Raw genomic sequence first — 17,038 nt, 5'->3', positions numbered from 1 at the left:
GGGTTCGAAGTTTTATTTGCTTGAAAATTGACGGCTACAGAGCCATTTGAATATCGCTGTAAAGAAGCGGTAAAAATTAATTTAAATCGAATTTAAAAACCTTCAAGCGACTGGCGGCACGGGTTATCTCAATTTATATGAGCTAAAATTTTGCACAGACTATTTTTTTTTTTGCTTCCAGTCTAATATATATATAAATTGTAATAAATAAATATATAAGTATGTTCTATTCTACTCAAAAATATATTAAAAAAAAAGTGATCACGTGAGATGCATTATTCCAAGACCGTAGAGCTGATGAGTGCTCATGTTCAACGAACTGTAAGAAGCTCTTAGCCCCGGGTCTGGGGCGTAAGAAATTGATTTTCTTGTTTTTAACAATCAGAAGTTTGATTTGCTAAAACTTAGACGGTGAATAAGATCGAACAGTACCCTCGAAAAATTTGACACTTTCCGGTCTCCGTAAGAAAAGCATTGCCCCACTTGGTAGGTGTAAGAAATGGTTTTTCATGACTTGTGCACTTCAAACTAAAGTCCTGATAAGGTTTTATGCTGAATAAGATTTGACATAGACCCTATGAAAAATGACATGTTTATTAATAATTATTTAAATAATGCCCTATGAGCGGGGTGTAAGAAATGACTTTTTGGGCTCATAAGAATGTATATTACCGATTGTATACCTTCTCAAACTGAATAAGATATAGCAGAAATTTAGGTCACCGGCTCCCGGTCTGTCATCTCACTATCCACACCAGTTCGATTCATGATGGCGTCACATATATGTGTGATAGTTGCGGAAAAATATTCACACGAAAGAATAATCTCCATACCCACATCAATTCTGTGCATAAAAGTCAAATAAACTCAAAGAAGAAACATCTCAATGCTCACATCAATAAATTTAATAAGAGAATCAATGGATTTATAAAACAGAGTGATGTCAAAACCCACATTGATACGGCGGTTATATGCAATTCGTGTGGGAAGAAATTCGGACAAAAAAGAAGTCTGAGAGCCCATATTGCTATGGCACATCGCTCGCCATGACCTCATCGATGATATTAAGCATATATTAAATTATTATTTTATTAAAAAACTTGATTTACGGTCTTGTGTTGTTATCTCACTGCCGCATAAATAAAGATGAAAATAACATACAATTTTTAAAAAATTATAAAAGTTTCATTAGAAAAAGCCATGCCATGTATCTTGCATAAATTTAGCATGCTAGTGCGTGCTTTATAATTTTGCGTTGATCTATTATTCTAAGCTAATCGACTCTACTCTGGTAATCCGTATAGCGCTTCCTCTCAATACACTTCTCTGTTGACACTGACGACCGAGCACACCACAATTAAAACGATTTCAGATAGATATTTTGGATGGAAAAAATGTCACTATATTGAATTCAAAGTCAAGTCAAAAAATTGGTCGACTAATCAGAAATCACTTTAAAATAAAGGACGTAAATTTGACTTTGTTTTCGTGCAAATTTTTATTTTTGAATTTATATTTGTTTCAAATTTGATCTTTTGACATGTTATTTCAGGAAAAACATTCGATCTAAGACAATTCTTTTCACAAATCTTAACAAATGCCATAGCCTTAGATAAGAGAACATTCTGCATGTAAATATAATGTATTCAATTTTCGCTTTCAAATAATTTACGTGCGATCTTAGCAGCCTTTCTTCACTTTTAAATATAGTATAGTCAAAGAAATTGCCTTGCTCTTTAAATGAATTTATTTCAAATGCAATAGTAGTAATCGTTTCAAAATAATGGTACTTTTCAGCTTAATTAGTATTTCATCATTAAATCCTCATAAAGTATTTCGTTGTTCGCACGTACATATCGATGTAAGCTAAATGAGACGTTTTATAGTTCATATTGTGAGCGCTACGTGGCGCATGGAAACTTGTGAGCAAGTTAAATCAGCCTGCTGTATAAGTTGCAAGATATGATTAAAACAATCCAGTGACATTTCTTGAATTGTCTAATTTTTAAAGCTTAAATGAAGTTTCTCTCCAGGTCCAAAAGGTCCCGCCTTTCTTGAACTCTAAAGCGAATATATACTCACTATATAGTATCTGGAAAAGTCATCTGATTCTGGCTGAGTTGAGGTGCGTTTCTTTCCCAACAACGCTGCCTCTTTCTATGAAAATAGTAATATATGTATCGCGCGTACGTAGTATACGCTTATCTGACATTCGCGATGTACTCGATTTTCCAGGATAAATACGTCACTTTTGTGAGCGTACGTAAGCGCTTGTTTTTACAGATGTACACAAAGAGTCGGGGGAACAAAAGCTCACGAATCGATCGCAGTAATTTTCTCTGCGCGCTCAAACACATGTACGCACAAAATGCGAGAAACGCAAAAATATCTTTGGAAACTTTTTAACGAAGAAAATACGGATTTCGCTCAATATTTTCGGTAGAAAGCACTTTGGCGTTTTCTCTCTATATATCTGTTTTTGTGTGTGTATATAACGCGCAACAACGTATAAACTGCACTCGAGTGCGCGCAATATATACGATATATACACACAGAGCTTGCTTATATCTGTCTTGTATACGAAATAACTGCAAAATCATTTCTCACTCCAGACACTCGACAAGACTCGCTCGCTGCGGAGCTCCGCCGCCGCCGCCGCCACTATACTACACACAACTACCTCTGCAGCTGCTCTCGCTCATATACCCGGTATATCATCGCTTAATTACGAACTCTCTCTCTCTTTCTCTCTCTCAGGGAAGGAAAAACTTATTTCGACCGGGCGTTTATAGATTTATTATGCGCGCTCGCTGAAAGGGAAAATAAGTTCGTTTATGTTATACCTCGAGGTTATATTGCCCTTTTTTTTGCATGAGCAGCTTGTGAAAAGGGAGTACCGTCTCTTCCTTCTTTTTTTTCTTTTTTTTACTGTATCCTCGCGAGACGCGTATTCAAGAGTCGCTTAAGCGAATTTTCCGGTGTAAAAAAAGAAGAAAATGAACTGTATATATTCCTTATCCGTCAGCGCGAGAGCGAGTGTTAACAAAAAAAAATATAAAAAAAAAGCGTCTATTGTTATACGAAACTGCGCGCGCGGTGGTTGGGCTCCTTTCTCTTTCTCTCTCTCTCTCTCTCTCTGTGATCATTACGATTCATAAGTTTTTTCTCTCCCTTCTGTATCTCTTTTTTTATTTAAACTTGGCTTGCCGTCGAGGCCCTATGAAAACTAGCTCCTCTCCTACCTTCAGGAGATATTTTGCATTTTGATGTAACAACGACGACGACGACTAGAGAAAAAAAAACAAAACGAAACTCAAGAAGCCCCGAGAAATATCGTTAAGTATGCAGCCGTACATTACACAGCTCAACGAATCATCCAGCGGATATTTCAACGTTTATACGCGCTCGCAGCAATAATACGGACCAAAGTGCAGAGAGCTGCGAGTGCAAATCGTATATATTTACATTTAAATATTCAAAGCTAATAATCCGGATCTTTGCCGCCGTAAACCCGATCGCAGCGCGCAAAATCGAGCTCTTTTTCTCCCTCTCGTCGCGTCCAGTAGTGGTCTCAGAGCAGCGCAACGACACACTTTACACAATGCGTATTATATCCGGGCAAATCATAACAAATAGGTTTAAATCGTGCGCGCGCGAATCCTGTTGCATAAGCTCCCCGAGAGTTGAGTGTGAATTTCATCGGGAGTTGCTCAGAGCAGCGTAAAAATATACAGTAATACTACATCCATGTACATTGCGGGTAGGAGTGAGAGAGAGAGAGAGAGTAAATAAGTTTGAATTTCTTGAAGTTTAGCGGTGGAGAGCATAACGCGATACTAATGCTGTACTGCGCGCTCTCGACTCAAGCATATATATCCCTCCGTCACACACCCACCCACCCACGCGCACACACACAAACGTACGTACATTTAACTTTTGCGTTTAATTCACGAAGTGGTTGTACACGATATATAGAACCGCAGAGCCAAGTCCCTTCTTACTTCGCGCGTGTGTAACGTGTGCAACGGCGGCAGCAGCGGCATTTCGCGTACTTAACGGAGCATTATTAATTAAATCGAGAAAATATTTTACGCTTAATTACGAGTGCGTCTCTTGCACACACACATATTACATATATAGGCACATGTGTGATGTACTTGAACGTTCGCATATATAATTTGATTATTATATACGCTGCACGTACGACGGGGGGTGGCCGAAATTTAATTTAATGACTTTTTCGCTCGTGCGTATACACAAAGTGCATACGCGTTGAGGGAGAGAGAGAGAGCAATAATATCAATTTTTCCTTTGGATTTTTGTTTGTTAATTTTTCGATACGAACGAAATGAAAAAAAAATGAGTCAAGGACAGAGTGAAAGAGAAGAAAAGAGAGAAAAAAAAAACTACTCGAAGATTATAATATGAATATAAAACTGCACTCGAGCTGCGATTGTGTGTAATTAATTGCTCGCAATTATAACGTCGGCGGGGCGCTTAATAAAGGGCGCAAACAATATATATCACGTACACATACGCGCACACACAAAAGGTGTGTATACCGACACATATATAATATTACCCCACCACGCGCGAGCTCTGGAATTTATTGGAAATGAAATTCCTTTTTTTCTTTTATTCTCTTTTATATAAACTCACCTCGCGATCGTTCAAGAGCTGCTCGCCCAGTAGCATAGTATAGTATAGTAGGGCTGCAAAGCCTTTACATATATATAGCTGCAATTGAACTTTGCGCGCCAGGCAGCAGTAGCAACATCGCGTGAGAGCTGTAGAGAGAGAGGCTGCTGCCGTGAGAGCGAATGAAAGCTCGAAGAAAGAAGGGGGAAGGGGGTGAGACCTATAAGGCTCTCGTTGATTTACGCAAAAGTTCCCAATAAGTATAGCACTAGGAGAAAAGAACAAGAGTCGCAATTCTCGAAGAGGCAAATTATAAAGTACACGAGAGGCTGACTTGGCTGGCTAGCTCAACGGCCGATAGTTAGTATAAAAGAGAAGAGTATCATTTTATTACGCGGCACGCGCGGCTCGATTCGAAAAGTTCCTTATCCCCCTGCTGCGCTGCAAGAAAATGCTTATCAGGCGTGATTTTCCTTGTTCTTCCCTCCTTCTTCTTCTTTTTTTCCTTATTCTTTCTTTCTTTCTTTCCTTTTTTTTCGTTATATTTTGAGAGATAGATAGATAGCGGCAGTAGCGCGAAGGAGGAAAAAACTTTTCTCTCAAAGAGTGCGAGGCGAGATAATGGCGTTATATCGATATACGTATAGGGGGTAAGAAATGATCGATCGAGCTAAAATAAACTTGCGTTCATTTTACACTATCCCTTGTAAAAATACACTCTCTCTCACACTCTGAGTTACGCGGCAACGGCAACGGCCCTTGTATCAACAACAATTCACCCTCTCTCTATCTCTCTCTTCTTAGTTTATCTCCTTTCTCTCTGCCGAGCGCGCGAGCATTTTCTATAAAAACAGCCATTACACCGAGTGAGAGGAGGATTTTCCCTCGCACCGTTGAAAATGTGATGAGAAAAAAGAGGAAGCGGAGCAGGGAGGAGGGGAATGCACACGAGGAGCAGCAGCACGCGGTGTGTGCGGTGCGGCGTTAATGCAAATAAGGAAGGCTTCTACAGCCGACGGCCACTTCAAATTACTCGCGGGAAAGAGATAAAAAACACACACATGCATGCATAAACCCGCACACACGTAGTAGCACAACAAAACGAATGAAGAGGAGTATCAGTCGGTGTCTCTCGCTCTCTTTATCTGACGTTCACTCTCGTCGCGGGGCTTCTCGCTCTCTCTCTTCTCGCGTGTGCTACACCGCTGCGCTGCTCGCCACTTGACCTCTTTTTCAGGGGGGAGTAAGAGAGAGAGAGAGAAAAAAACGTCGAGGAGCAAGCGAGATAGTCACAGCAGCAGCAGTTGTAGTAGTAGTAACAGTGCACGGGGTTGTTTTTGCATGGACAGTCGTTTTTTTTTACGCCGTGGCGCATGTATACACGAAAAGAAGTAGAAGTAACAAAAAAATCTGTCGCTTGTTTTTTTCTCCTTTATTTTTTCTTTACTCAAGACCCGAGATGATTGGAGGGAAGAAGTAGCAGCAGTAGCAGATGGGGGGAGAAGCGAGGTAAACATGCTCAAGATTTTATGGACGAAAAATCAAGTGGAAAGCGAGAGTCTCAACTACTCTCTCTCTCTCTTTGATCAAAGATTGTGTGTCTATGTTCGGAGGGGCACGAGGAGGAAGAAGAGAAGGTATGCTACATACAGGCACGAGATACGAGAGGACGTTTCGAGAGTGAGATTTTTGCTCTCTCTCTTCATCGAGCCGTGAGAGAAAGACCAGTGGCAGTATAGCAGCAGTAGAAGCAGCAGTGCTGGTATATAAGGTCGAACGGAAAAAGGAACGTGGCAGGCTAAGGCAGGCTCTGGCAGAGGCAGCAGCAGCATATAACGACGACGACGAGAGAAGGAAGGAGATCGATCTTCTCTCTTTTTCGAGCTGCAGCGGAGCTTCGAGCTTCGCTGATCATACTGCTTTTTTTCGCGTTTGGCCGCGTACGGATAAAGAGTATTAAGAAAAGGAAAAGAGAAAGGGGGGCGCGGGAGGAGGGGAATATATATATAAGGGAATGGATGGAAAAGTAAGAGAAAAAAAAGGAAAAAAAATAAGCTTGGATATCGACAAGGAGCGAGCGAGAGAGAGATGAAAAAATGTATATATGTATGAGTAAAGAAAGACATCTTGGGCATTGCCGCCGTCGTCGTCGTCATAACTTTCATGTGTCACGGTATTTTTTTTTACTCCATCTCTATATGTGCTTTCTCGTGCGAGCGCGTGCGACAATAGCCCCTACTCTCTCGCTCAATGCACTATGTGCACCCGCAATTGTCGGTCGGAGAGTAGCTGCTTTTTTTTACCCTCTCTTTTTTTTGTTGAAATTGTCCGTGTGTGTGTGTACGTAATATAAAAATAAAAAAATATATAAAAGAAGAAGAAGAAGAGGAGGAGGAAGAGGAGGAAGAAGAAGAATAAGAAAAGAAGCAGGAAATGGGCTACTTTTATATCTCTTTTGATACATGGGAGGGAGGGATAACGTAATGAACCTGACATTCGCTGCTGCAACGCGCGCGCTGGGCACTTAGATATATAATCCGTGTGTGCTATACGCGACGAGGGCACACAGTCGGTATATATAGTGCGCACAGCAGCCCTCTTATTATATACCTATGCATGGGCGCCACGATTCGCCGAGATGACTAACCGCTCCCACGAGACTCATCTCGAGTTCGAGAGCGAGCGACCGACGCATACACACACGTACACACACACACACATGAGTGCTCCGTTAATACACATACCTATGTATATAGGGGTGTAACGCGCGCTAAATATAAAACAAACAGAAACGACGTCGTCGCGAGCGCGTATATGTATGTACGACTATCGACGGTTGGGAGGGTGTGCATGAGGCTGGCTAGCCGTGTGCGCGGCTCTCTATATATAGTGCATCGCAGCAGCTACTATCTCTATATGGTACACGTAATATAACGGCCAATTTCCGCGCTGATCGTGGACGATTGGGTAACGATTGATCGCGGTATTTTTCCGCGGAACTGCAACGATTCACAAATTCGAACATTTGAAAACGTCTCTTTTGAAAAGCGCTCGAGCGCGTTCGATTATCGTCTCGTCGAATCTCGTTATTGTATAACGCAACTCTGCTTACCTGTGCAATGTCAATGCTACGATATCGTCATTAATGTAAAATCGGCCAATCGCAGTGTTGGTATAAAAGGCGCGACCAGCACGAGCTGCTGCTCCGAACCGTTGGAGCTTTATCGAGGGCCTCTTGACACTCGACGACGGCGATCTCACGTAATCAGCTGCGACGAGACACGACGATGATGACGATGACGATGACGAGCAACGGGCACGACGACGATGACGATCGCTGATCAACCTCATGTCAGTGCAGTTGCAGGCACTGGATTATAATTATCGAGCACACATATTAATTACGATTTGATAATAATTACGCACGCACTATTTTTTCAAATTTTATTCGATAAAGAACACGTTATACGGAGTGTTACACTGACACACTTGTACACTACTCACGCACTTGCACTTACACTTTTGAAAATCATCGAATCGTCGATGACAACAACAACAAAATTAATGTCAACCGTCGTTCGGTCGAGTCGAGTATTAAGTAGAGAGCTCGAGCAGCTGCAGTGCTACAATAATCTCGTGCTCATGTACATCGTCGTCGACGTCGACTACTGACTGACGGAGAGGGGTTAAAAAACAAGTAGAGGCGGTCGGTGTGCGCTCGGACTCGACGCTATACTAAAGAGCCGTCTGCTACTACTACTGCTGCTGAGTGCTGCTGCTCTGTGCACTGCTCCTCTCTCTCTCTGCTGCTGCTGCACAGCAGCCATTTTCGGTCCTAACGCAGCCGCTCCCTTTAGCGCAAGCTCTCTCACTCTAACTCGCGCGCATACACATGCATATATATGGCATGTGAAAACGCGGGCCGAGCGCGCGCTTATATGCAGTGCAACCCACCACCGCCACCAGCAATACTACCACTAAGATTTTGCACATACACAGATACTCCCTCCGTTAGTCCGTTCGAACTTGGGAAGCTGAGGCGCGGAGTGTGCAGCAGCCAGCAGTAGCAGCAGCCAGCATATCTGCACGCAGTGCTGCGCGAGAGGGAGGGTGGGAGGGGAGAAGGAGAGAGAGAGAGAGAGAGGGTAGTTTTACACTAGCGCGCGCGCACGTCGTCGCGCGATCTCTCGCATTCGAATATCCAGTTTGAAAAGGCGCGGATGCAAGAGAGAGAGAGAGAGAGAGAGAGAGCTTTCGCGTGCTATATAGCTGTACACTTGGTCGCGCACACTGACACATATCTGTACATGGCTGTATCAGACACGGCATATATCTATAGGCAGCTGAGTGGTAGAGGCTTTTGTCGACGGCGCTTCGCGAGGATTATCGTATTACGGTTTTCGCGCGCTCGTCCGCCAGCTCGTCCGCTTTAAGCCCAACGACAACGATGACGACGACGACGACGACGACTTTGATGTTTTGTTTATGACCCTCGAACGCGATTTTGTGTACACACACTCACACCCACTGCCGCGCCTGCTACATTTCGCGCACACACACGTTGACGTTGTGTTGTTTTTGTTCACACGTTCGCACATGAGTGAATCGAGGGATTGTCGATCCGCGAGCCATCGAATTATGTTACACACACGGTGCAATTTTGAGAATCTCGCATGCATGTGCTCACTGCTCACGCCGCTGCGCAGAGTTGCAGATGGAGCGATTTCGATTGATACGATTAATTAATACTCGGCGCGCTGCAACAGCAGCAGCACATACCGCGGATATTGCAGATGGCTTATGGATTTATTCGTATGCAACGGCTGCATGCACGTGTTTTATACAGAGGTGCGAGTTCAGGCATTATTTCGCTTTTTTTTTCGTTTGCTACCGCGTTGAAACGTTTATGAGCGAAGGCGGAGAGGCGACGTATCTCTATGTGCATTGTTTGCGGCGCGTGACTGGGTATCGGTTTTCTATGCCATTTCGCGCGCTTTTAGCCGCTTTGCAGTTGGCACTCGGGCTCAGACTGATGTACCTTTTTTTTTGTTGTTTCGTTTCTTCGAGTGAAAAAGTTGCTTGCTCTACTCTACTCGAACGCGAGAGATAATTTTTTTTCGAATAAATTCCTTACGCACGTTGAGTACGGGGCGTTAACCTTTGAAAAACGATCGAGCGCGTTAATCGCTGAATTGTGTGGATCGAGTCTTTTCGATGAGCGGCTGCTACGGATGCCAAAACTGCCAAGAGTCCGTTGGCTCGCATCTGGAAAAAAAGTTCCCGCGGTTATACTTCTTGCGCTCACACCTCACAGACTTTTTGTCTGTCTCTCTCTCAATACCATGTCTGTATGTACGTGTTCCTTGCGCGTCGCTGCTGCTCAGTCAAATGAAAATCGACACATACGTACAGCTCGCGCACATGTTTACACGGTTATATAGATCAACGATCGCTGTGTTCAAATCAGTACACGTTACGACGCCCGAGCTTAAACATCAAAGAAGTATCGCATCGACTACAGAAATAAGTGATTCTTCATTCTCGTAAGGTAATAGAGAACAGTGTTATTTTCTAAGTGATTGTGTTGTGTTTGAGTGTGTCGAACAATAGACATGTCGTCCGACAACGAATCTCGCGAGACTGTCAATGGCGGAGGTGCCATACATGACGGAATTGACGAATTTCAACGATACTTAAACGAACTTAACAGAGTTTGCGTTGAAAAATTGAAGAGTATTCGTGATAATTTCAATTGGGAGGAGAACGATCCCGTTAAATTAGTCGGTGAAATTCATCCGTTGATCAGAGAGTGGCACGGCCCGTATCCTAACCTCCGTGAGATATTTCGGCCGAAAGAAGTTGATTTGCTTCTCACGGAGTCCATAGTTTACACGCTGATAGAAATGGATGATAATCCTGGAGAAGCATTCTTGGATTTCTTAGTTGACACCGGCTACAAGGACAATCCCGAGGTGGACGGCGAGGTGGATGACGACGGCAAGCCACTGCTGCGCCGCACAACGCCGATACATCTCGCGGCTTACGAGGAAGACCAGCCCTGGCTGTTACAGCTGTTCAAAATTTACGACAGGTTCGACTTGAACTTCGTCGATCGTTCTGGATACACGCATTTCCACGCGGCCTGCGAGTTCGGCTGTACCGAGTCCGTTCGACGATTTCTCGAGCTCGGACTGAACCCAAACATCGTTGCGCAAGGATGGGTCGATCCGCCACTGCATTTGGCTCTGACCTGGGGTGACAAGGACATAGTGCGATTGCTGTTGGAACACGGGGCAGATCCGAATGTCGTCAACGACGAGGACGGATTTACTCCTCTGCACATTGTTTCCTTTAGAAACGAGTGTAAAATAGATGCCGACGACGACATGGCGGAGCTATTTTTCGCTCTCGATAACAAGAAACATCAGCCGGTGCAAATCGATGCCCGAGACAAATCGGGCAACACACCGCTACACTTGGCACTGGACTACTGCTTGAAGTTCACAGCCGAAATACTGCTGAGAAGAGGCGCGGATGTTAATTTAGTCAATGCCGAGGGATTGACCCCGCTGCATATCATATGCAGAAAAGATTACGATGCAGAATTGGTGAAAATCTTCTTCGAGATCACCGACGATATCCAGCTGAAGCAGCAGCTCAATGCCGTGGACAAGAAAGGTCGGACACCGCTGCAATTGGCTGTAGCGAATCTTTTGCCGGACGTGGTCGAGTTTCTGTTGGATCACGGCGCTGATCTGTCTGGATTCGTTTTTCCCTCCGAGAGCGACTTGAACGAGGAATTCGAATTACAGGATTATAACATTATCAGCGATTCCAAATTGAGATTGGCGTCCGGCATGCTGGCCTGCGTCGAACTTCTCGAGAAAAGAGGCTACCAACTGGACCGAAGCGACGCCTTGGCAATCATGAACCTATTCGCTGAGCAGAAAGTGTTCGAGAAGCCAAGGGAGCTCGACCAATCTTGGTACGACGATGAATCGTTCGCGAGAGAGACGAAAGAGATCGAGGTACGTCCGGGTCTGTCGCTCTACGACTTCGTTCGCTCACCACCTGAAGAGGCGACAAAATTACTCACTTATATGGAATACTTCAGGTTTTCCCGTAGCAAATACTCTAAGTACCATCGCCCGGGGGCTAGAGAAGCTTGTACAGAGACCCTTTGCCAGATTCTGTCGAGAGGATTTTTTAAGCGATGGTCAATGGATCCTGTGATGGAACTGATACGCTACCAATTGCCGATTCTCTGCTGTCACATGATCATCCAGCAGCTATCGAGCAAAGATTTACTCAACATTTGTTTGGCACTGAGGGCCGAAGCTCGTGATGTCGATAAACATATTTGAAGTTGTTTTTAAATGTTTTATGTTATTAAATGTTTCAGTCCTTCCAATTCATAATAATAAATAAATTTGCAAATGAATGAATTCATTGATTTGCTCGAATGTAATTTCTTTCGTTTTTTTCTTTACGCAAGTTGCATGTGAGGCGTTATCCCGTTATAAACCATCGAATGCTATAATCGTACAATTTTACAGTAAGTATTTTTTTGACGCGCTGCTGTGGGTGCAAAGACTGTCAAGAGTCCATTCAGTTTAGTCGCTTCTGCTACGACGAGAAGTTCCCACGGCTATTTCTCAGCGCTCGCTGACCTTTGCACGTGTGTTAACGTCTTTGTAGCTCTTTCTCTCTTCCTCGCGCTCATTTGTCATCCATCGCCTGTCGCTGCAAGCTCGGTCAAAAAACGACAATCGACACATGCATAGCTCGCGCGGATGTGTGCAGTAAACAGTTTACGCCCTCGCTGGTTCAGTACACGTTACGACGCCTCAGCGTGAACATCGAAAAAGTGTCTCATAGACTGCAGCTAGTCACTTTAAATTCTTGAATAAATAAAAATATTTTTTATATTAACAAGTGACTTTGTGTTGTGTGTTTGAGTTCGTCGAACAATAGATATGTCGTCAAGCGACGATTCTCGTGAAATAGTCAATGATGACGAAATGGACGAAATTGAACGGATCTTGAGCGAATGTGCCAGAGTAAACGTTGAAAAATTGAAGAGTATTCGTGAAAATTTACATTGGGAGGAGAATGAGTCCGGTGATTTAGTCGGTCAAATTCAACCCTTACTTATGGACTGGCTTGGCGCGTATCCTAACCTCCGTGAAATATTTCTGCCGAAAGAAATTGATTTGCTTCTCAAGGATTCCATTAAGTGCAGAACAAAAAGAACAGGCGTAGATGACAATGCAGGCGATGTGTTCTTGGAGTTCTTAATTGGCACCGGCTACAAGGACGAGCCCGAAGTCGACGGCGAGGTGGATGACGACGGCAAGCCACTGCTGCGCCGTATGACACCAGTGCATCTCGCAGCTCACAAGGAAGACTACTACGGCCTGCAGGAGCTGTTCAAAATTTACGACAGGTTCGACTTGAACTTCGCCGATCAGTTCGGATACACGCATTTCCACGCGGCCTGCGAGTACGGTTTCGACGACATTGTCAAACGATTCCTCGAGCTCGGCGAGGATCCCGAGCTTCTCGTGCCAAAAACAGGCGATTCGTCGCTACACATGACCGTGACCAATAAAAACTATACGGTGGCACGATTGTTGCTGGAAAGCGGCGCCAACCCAAATCTGGCCAATTTGAACGGATGGACTCCTTTGCACTACATATGCAAAATGAACGAAGATCAATGTAACGAAGATGACGACTATGCGGAATCATTCCTTACAATCAACGATGACATCCAGAAGACGGTGCAAATCGATGCCCAAGACAAGTGGGGCAACACGCCTTTACATATGGCACTGGACTACGGCTTGGTGTACACATCCGAAATACTGCTGAGAAGAGGCGCAGATATTAATTTAGTCAATGCAGAAGGATTAACTCCTCTGCATATGATTTGCAAGAGAGATAACAACATTGAACTGCTGGAGATGTTCTTCAACATCAATGAAGAAAAAAATCAGGTTGCACAGATTGATGCCCGGGACAAGAAGGGCCGGACGCCGCTGCAATATGTCGTGGCGAATTATAGTCCGCGTATGGTCGAATTTCTATTCGATCATGGCTCTGATCTATCAAACTTCGTTTTTCCTTCTGAAAGTGACTTCGACGAGGAATATGATATACGGATTCATAGCTGCAGCAGTCGTATTAAATTGAGATTAGCATCTGGCTCGCTGGCCTGCGTCGAATGTCTCGAGAAAAGAGGCTACAAACTGGATCGAAGCGACGCCCTGACAATCATGAACGTTCTCGTTAAGAAACAAGTTTTCGAGATGCCATTGGATCTCGACCAATCTTGGTACGAAGATGAATCGTTCACGAAAGAGACCAAGGTACGTCCGGGTCTGTCGCTCTACGATTTCATCCGTTCACCGCCCGAAGAGGCGACAAAATTACTTACGTACATGGAATACCTCAATTTTGCCCGATGGTGTTTTACCCCGATCTATCCAATTGAGCCTTTTAATGCTTGTATTGCGCATCTGTGTGAGATGTCATCGAGACGATTTTTCCGACGCTGGGCTCTGGATCCTTTGATGAAACTGACGCACTACCGACTGCCGATTCTCTGCTGTGAAATGGTTATCAAGCAGCTGATGAACGAAGATTTACGGCGTGTATGCTTGGCGGCCACAGGACAAACTTCGTGATGTCGATGAATATTTTTACAGTCTTTAAATTTCTGATGTTATTAATCGTTGCATATTTTCTGCTTTATTGTAATGAATAAATACATTTTCAAATAAATCAATTAATTAATTAGTTTGGATATAATTTTTTGTTGTTTTTACTTCTACATGCATGTTGTGTATGAGGCCCGGGATGAACAATCAAGCGCGATAGTGAAAAGAATATTTTTGATTGGCTGCTATAAGTACCAAAGTGTCTGTCGGCTGAGTTGACTCGCTTCTTTCGCTGCAAAAAGTTCCCGCGGCTACTTCTTAGCGCTCGCTGACTTTTGCATGTACCACAACGTCCGTTTGATTATGTGTAACGTCTTGGTGACTCTTCCTCTCTTTCTCGCGCTCATTCGTTTTCCTCGGGCTGTGCGTGTTTATTGAGTGTCGCAGCGCTCGCTCTGTCACAAAACGACAATCGACATGTTGTGATTTGTGGGCTATATCGCGTCAACTGTCCTTCCCTCTTTTTGTTTTGATTTTTCATATTTTATTCTGCTTCCCTAAGGCAAATATGAAAAAATGATTGAAACATGATTTTTTATGTCAAATTTTATGAGGAATTCAAATTGGATGTCAAAAATCACATTCATAAACTCCAAATACCTTAATTTCTAAATTTCAGCCTCAGTGGCAAAAATAAACATGTTCGTATTATACGGTACATAGTTCGGATACACCAAAATACAGCTTCTGATAAATATTGGTAGTTAGCAGACAAACAGACTTCATTATTGAACATTATATGAGTCAAGAATAAAAGAAATCTCATGTTTTATTGACACATATGAAGGTCAATAATGAAGTCTGTTTGTCTGCCAACTACCAAAATTTATCAGAAGTTGTATTTTGGTGTATCGATGAATATATTATAATACGAACATGTTTATTTTTGCCACTTAGGCTGAAATTTAGAAATTAAGGTATTTGGAGCTTATGAATATGATTTTTGACATCCAATTTGAATTCCTCCTCAAATTTTACATAAAAAATCATGTTTCAATCATTTTTTCATATTCATTCTTGGAAAGCACAATAAAATATGAAAAATCAAATTACAACTTTGATCCAAGGGGGGGGGGGGACAGTTGACGCGATATAGCCCATGTACGTAGCTCGCGCAGATGTGTACAGTAAACAGTTACTGGTTTAGTACACGTTACGACGCCTCAGCGTGAACATCCAATATATGTGTCGCATCGACCGCAGCTAGTCATTGTAGATTCTGGTCGAAGAAATAAAAAAGTGACTTTGTGTTGTGTGTTTAAGTGCGTCCAACAATAAACATGTCCAACAACGAATCTCGTGAGAATGTTAATCGCAGAGTTTGCGTGGAAAAATTGAAAAGTATTCGTGAAAATTTCAATTGGAAGAAGAGGAATAGTCCCCGTAAATTATTCAATCTAATTAGTCCGTTGATCAGACAATGGCATGGCCCATATCCCAACCTACGTGAGATATTTCGGCCTAAAGAAATTGATTTGCTTCTCAAGTATGCCTACTTCGAATGTGAAATGGATGATGATCCTCTAGTATTCTTGGAGTTCTTAATTAACGCCGGCTACAAGGACGAGCCCGAAGTGGACGGCCAGGTGGATGACGACGGCAAGCCACTGCTGCGCCGCACAACGCTGATACATCACGAGGAAGACCAGACCTGGCTGCTCCAGCTGTTCAAAATTTACGACAGGTTCGACTTGAACTTCGTCGATGAGTCTGGATACACACATTTCCACGTGGCCTGCGAGTTCGGCTGCAACGATGCCGTTCGACGATTTCTCGAGCTCGGCGAGGATCCCAATCTTCTCGTGCCAAATACAGGCGATTCGCCGTTACACATGACTGTGACCAATCATCACGAGACGGCGGCACGGTTGTTGCTGGAAGGCGGCGCCAACCCGAATCTGGCCAATTTGAACGGATGGACTCCTTTGCACTACATATGCAAAATGAACGGAGAAGGAGGTCACCAAGATGACGACTATGCGGAATTATTCCTTAAAATCAATGATGACATCCAACAGACGGTACAAATCGATGCCCAAGACAAGAAGGGTAATACGCCTCTACATATGGCACTGGACTACGGCTTGGTGATCACATCCAAAATACTGCTGAGAAGAGGTGCAGATCCAAATATAGTCAATGCAGAGGGATTGACTCCGCTACACTTGATTTGCAAGAGAGATTACAACGATGACTTGATGAAGATGTTCCTCAACATCAACAAAGAAAAAAATCAGGTTGTACAGATTGATGCCCGGGACAAGAAGGGCCGTACACCGCTGCAATATGCCGTGGCGAATTTTGGTCCGCGTATGGTCGAATTACTGCTTGATCATGGCGCTGACCTGTCCGGGTTTGTTTTTCCTTCTAAGAGTGACTTCGAGGAGAAATATGATTTGCGTATCGGTAACTACGACAGCATCATTCAATTGAGATTAACATCTGGCTTGCTGGCCTGCGTCGAACTTCTCGAGAAAAAAGGATATCAACTGGACCGGAACGACGCCCTGACAATCATGAACCTATTCGCTGAGCAGAATGTGTTCGAGAAGTCAACGGAGCTCGATCAATCTTGGTACGACGATGAATCGTTCGCGAGAGAGACGAAAGAGACCGAAGTACGTCCGGGTCTGTCGCTCTACGATTTCATCCGTTCACCGCCCGAAGAGGCGACAGAA

The 17,038-nt window shown here is 43.7% G+C and overlaps 1 protein-coding gene across 1 annotated transcript in view; it reads right to left on the bottom strand.

Moving 5' to 3' along the window:
- The window catches only part of LOC106651179, a 49,388-nt gene extending 41,104 nt beyond the window's left edge, over window positions 1-8,284 (bottom strand). Inside the window, exon 1 of the mRNA XM_023459051.1 lies at window positions 7,751-8,284. The gene's annotated coding sequence lies outside the window, so the exon portion shown is untranslated. The remainder of the gene's footprint in view (window positions 1-7,750) is intronic.
- Between the last annotated feature and the right edge of the window lie 8,754 nt (window positions 8,285-17,038).

The sequence above is a fragment of the Trichogramma pretiosum genome, unplaced genomic scaffold (assembly GCF_000599845.2).
Source record: "Trichogramma pretiosum strain Unisexual culture from Peru unplaced genomic scaffold, Tpre_2.0 scaffold53, whole genome shotgun sequence".
In the NCBI taxonomy this organism is placed as follows: domain Eukaryota; kingdom Metazoa; phylum Arthropoda; class Insecta; order Hymenoptera; family Trichogrammatidae; genus Trichogramma; species Trichogramma pretiosum.
Note: the sequence above shows the minus strand (reverse complement) of the source record. Positions and strands in the feature narration are given on the sequence as shown.